General features: G+C 65.4%; 1 pseudogene; it reads right to left on the bottom strand.

Moving 5' to 3' along the window:
- Positions 1-232: 232 nt before the first annotated feature.
- LOC116819034 (RNA-binding protein 28-like) lies at positions 233-3,923 on the bottom strand (annotated as a pseudogene).
- Between the last annotated feature and the right edge of the window lie 440 nt (positions 3,924-4,363).

The following is a 4,363-nucleotide window of genomic DNA, read 5'->3' as shown; positions in this document are numbered from 1 at the left end:
GATGGTCTAGACAGTATTTGGTCCTGCCATGAGGGCAGGGGACTGGACTCGATGACCTCTCGAGGTCCCTTCCAGTCCTAGAGTCTATGAATCTATGAAAAGCAGCAATGGTTAAAACTCCAGAACCCTTCAGAAGCAACTCTCAGCACATGCCACCTCCCGCCTCATTTCACTGCTCAGCTATAGCTCCGTGCCAGACACAGACAGCATCAGAGCCGCTGCACGTCCGAGCCTGAGCCTTGGGCTGTCATCTACCTTGCAGAGCTGCCTGGCAAGTCGCAGGGCCAGTGATCCCGCTCATCGCTCCTACCTTAAAGCTCAGGTTGCGGATGATCAGCCTGGCTTTCTTGGGGGCCCCTTTTGGCTTTTTCGGCTTCTGCTCTTCTGGACGGGTCTCCGGGGCGTCTAATGAACAGAGAGCAGCGCAAGTGAGCACGATACTGCAGGGCCTGCCGGCTGTGCTGCCATGCTGCTCCCTTCAACACATGTATCTGCGGGCACGAGTTACAGAACCCAGGGCAGTCTCTGGAGAGCCCTGTGCCCTGACCAACATCCACCCCACTCTCCTCCCAGCCTAGGGGCCTGGACACCCCAGCCACGTAGGCAGAGATCACAACGAATGACACAGCAGCTATGGGACAAGAGGTTTCTTCCTCAGCAGCACTGTGACGCTAGGACCGCCCTTGGCTGGCCGGCGTGGCAAGGGAGCTGGGGAGGAGCTCTCCGCAGACAGGTGCCCAGGTCACAAAGCACACCAGCACAAGGGGGACTAACTGGCCCTGGCGTGGAGGCTGAGCACCGTCCCCTCCACAGGGGCATTCCCACCAGGGCAGAGCTGAGATGCATCGGGGGGGGCGGGGGCTCACACAGACACTGCCCGCAGCGCCCCCACGCCATGGGCAGAGAGAAGAGTCCATCTCCAGCAGCACGGAGCCAGCACCCACTCCGACAGGCACCAAGCTCCTACAGAGCAGTTTGCTTTGCAACGCCAGGATCTGTGCTACCAGTGCCACCACGATAGAGCCAGTCTGTTCCCAACTCACCCAGCTGCCGCTGTTTCTTCTCCCTCAGCTTCTTCTTCGCAACAGCCACCTTGATCTCATGGCCTTCGAAGGTGGTGACCTCCCTGAGGGCTCGCTGGGCATCCTCCAGCAGGGAGAAGGTGACATAGCCAAACCCACGGCAGGTTTCACTGCCTGCAAGAGAGAGGCAGCGTGACCGACACCTCACCAGGCTCTGCCAAGGGCCCCTGGGGGCGGGTGAGGGGCTCTGGGTGTTCTAGGACAATAGGTTTTGTAGGGAGGAGGCCCCTTTGCAGGAAGCCACAAAGCTGCTGAAAGCCCCTTTCTGCTAGGATGTGTCCAAGCGTCCTGAACCCCACATCCTGACTCTCAGGGCTGGCCAGGGCATGCTGCCTAGCAGCCACAGAGCAACAAGAGGGATGAGATGTGGTGTGAGGGCTGGGACAGGGTCTTCCAGGGCCAAGGATCCGCTCCCCTCCCTGTCCGGAACAACTCATGGAGACTCCAGGAGATGAGCTCCAGAGACTCACCTTCTCCCTCTATCCCCTGAGATCTTCCAGGTGCAGCCCCCTACACACACACACACCCCCCTCACCCCCCCCAACACTCCAGGCCTCCCCTGCGCTCCCCACCAGGCCTGGGTCCCACTTCCCCATTAGGGGAACCGGGTTCTTTCCCTGCCCCAACTGGGGGCCCCAAGACCCAGTTCCCTGCCTTGCTCCCTGGGGACCCCAGTACTCTCTGCCCAAGCTCAGCCTGCTCCCTTCTCCCACCCCATCCCACCCACAGGGGGGGCACAGCTCCTGCCCCCCCTCGGCTTGCTCCCTGCTCCCCAGGGCCTTGCCCCATAGCTCCAGCTGCCCCCAACCACCACCTTCCTGCTCCTCCAGACCCCCCACCCCATGGGTCCTGCTTCCCCCAGGCTCACTCCCCACTCCTCAGGGCCTCGCCCCATAGCTCCAGCTGCCCCCAACCACCACCACCCTACTTCCCTCCAGCCCCCCACCCCATGGTCCTGCGTTCTCCAGGTTCACTCCCCACCCCCCAGGGCCTCACCCCATGCGCCAGCTGCCCACCACCACCACCCCGGCTCCTCCCGACCCCCACCCCACGGCTCCTGCTTCCCCCACAGCTCACTCCCCACCCCCAGGCCTCGCCCCATTAGCGCCGCTGCCCCCACCACCACCCTCCTATGCTTTCCTCCAGACCCCACCCAACAGCTCCTGCTTCCCCCAGGCTCACTCCCCACCCCCAGGGCCTCGCCCATAGGCCAGCTGCCCCCAACCACCACCTCCTGCTCCTCCGACCCCCCACCCCATGGGTCCTGCTTCCCCCAGGGCTCCTCCCACCCCCAGGGCCTCGCCCCATAGCGCCAGCTGCCCCCAAACCACCACCCTCCTTGCTCCTTCCAGACCCCCCACCCCATGGGGTCTGCTTCCCCGGCTCATCCCCACCCTCCAGGGCCTCCTCCATAGCTCCAGCTGCCCCCACCACCACCCACCCCACTTCCTCCAGACCCCCTAACCCCCAACGTCCTGCTTCCCCCAAGCTCCACTCCCCACCCCTCAGGGCCTCACCCCCATAGCTCCAGCTGCCCCAACCACCACCCACCCACTCCTCAGACCCCCCTCCCCACGGCTTCCTGCTGACCCCAAGCTCACTCCCCACCCCCCAAGCCTCGCCTTCATTAGCTCCAGCTGCCCCCAACCACCCACCACCCCACTCCTTTCAAGCATCCCCTACCCCACGGGCCTCCTGCTTCCCCCAAGCTCCACTCCCCACCCCTCAGGGCCTCGCCCATAGCTCCAGCTGCCCCCAACCACCACACCCCACTCCTCAGACCCCCCTCCCCACGGCTCCTGCTTCCCCCAGGCTCACTCCCCACCCCCCAGGCCCTCGCCCCATAGCGCCAGCTCCCCCAACCACCACCCTCCTGTCCTCAGACCCCCTCCCCACGGCTCCTGCTCCCCAGGCTCCACCTCCCCCCCCCCAGGTCCTCGCCCCCCATAGCGCCAGCTGCCCCCAACCACCACCCTCCTGCTCTCTAGACCCCCCACCCAACGGCTCCTGTCTTCCCCCAAGCTCACTCCCCACCCCCAGGCCTCCCTTCATAGCTCCAAGCTGCCCCAACCACACCACCCCATCCTTCAGATCCCCTACCCCACGGCTCTGCTCCCCACCCAAGCTCACTCTTCCACACCCTCAGGGCCTCGCCCCATAGCGCCAGCTGCCCACCAACCACCACCCTCCTGCTGCCTCCCGGACCCCCCAACCCAACAGCTCCTGCTTCCCCCAGTGTCACTCCCCACCCCCCAGGCCTCGCCCCATAGCGCGCTGCCCCAACCACCACCCCCTGCTCCTCCAGACCCCCCACCCCATGGTCCTGCTTCCCAGGTCTTCCCACCCCCCAGGGCCTCGCCGCATAGCGCCAGCTGCCCCAACCCACCACCCTTCCTGCTCCTTCAGACCCCCCCCCGACGGCTCCTCTTCCCAGCTTCCGCCTCCCCGCCCCCGCCCCGCCCATGGCGCACTGCCTTCCAGCGCCCCCGCCGCCACCTTTGCGGGTCACCACGAAGCAGCGCCTGAGCGGGGCCGAGCCGCCGAGAAGCTGCTCCAGCTCGGGGCCCGCGGGCGAGGCGGCAGGCCGCGCACCAGCAGGGTCAGGCCGGGCCATGGCCATGGCCCGGCTCCGCAGCGCTCAGCGCCCGCCCCCCACGCGCCGCCCGCCCGGGCGCGCCATCTTGGCGAGTCCGGCGCAAAAAGGGTCCTGCCGGAACGCGGGGCCGCCGCGGGGTTCCGGGCGGGGCGGCCTCGGACGGGGGCAGGGGCAGCCCCGGGTGGGGGAGGGCGCCCGGCACTTCGGTGTGTGAATGTGCTGGGACCTTTGACCTGGACTCCCATGATGGAGTGGAGCTTCTTGAAATGGGGGCGAAGCTCAGCCTGACTAGACCAGGCCTGCCAGCCTGACCAAAGCGGGGTAACCCGGGGGACAACGCTGGCAAGCAGCATGTCCACAAGCGCTGGGAAGCTTGCATCCTGGCGTAGACCCCGCACGTGCTGCGTTAGGACAGCCCCTCGAAGAGCCGATGAGAGCGCCAGCTTCCCAGCCTCCCTCTTTTCCACGCCATGTTTTGTTCTTTGTTTCTAACTCCCCTGCGTTTTCTACATTAGGGCTGCTTTGGATACTGAGGTGTCTTAGAGCTCTGAGGTGTGAAATGGAGGGGGTGGCTGTTGCCCCAGTGAATAATTTTATGCCGCGACGGACTGTCTATAGGGGCTTATAACGGAGCATGTTAAAGGGCAGGTGGTTCTCTCGGGGACGAGCTGCTCTCTACTGATGC

Source organism: Chelonoidis abingdonii, unplaced genomic scaffold (genome assembly GCF_003597395.2).
Source record: "Chelonoidis abingdonii isolate Lonesome George unplaced genomic scaffold, CheloAbing_2.0 scaffold3413, whole genome shotgun sequence".
In the NCBI taxonomy this organism is placed as follows: Eukaryota; Metazoa; Chordata; order Testudines; family Testudinidae; genus Chelonoidis; species Chelonoidis abingdonii.
Note: the sequence above shows the minus strand (reverse complement) of the source record. Positions and strands in the feature narration are given on the sequence as shown.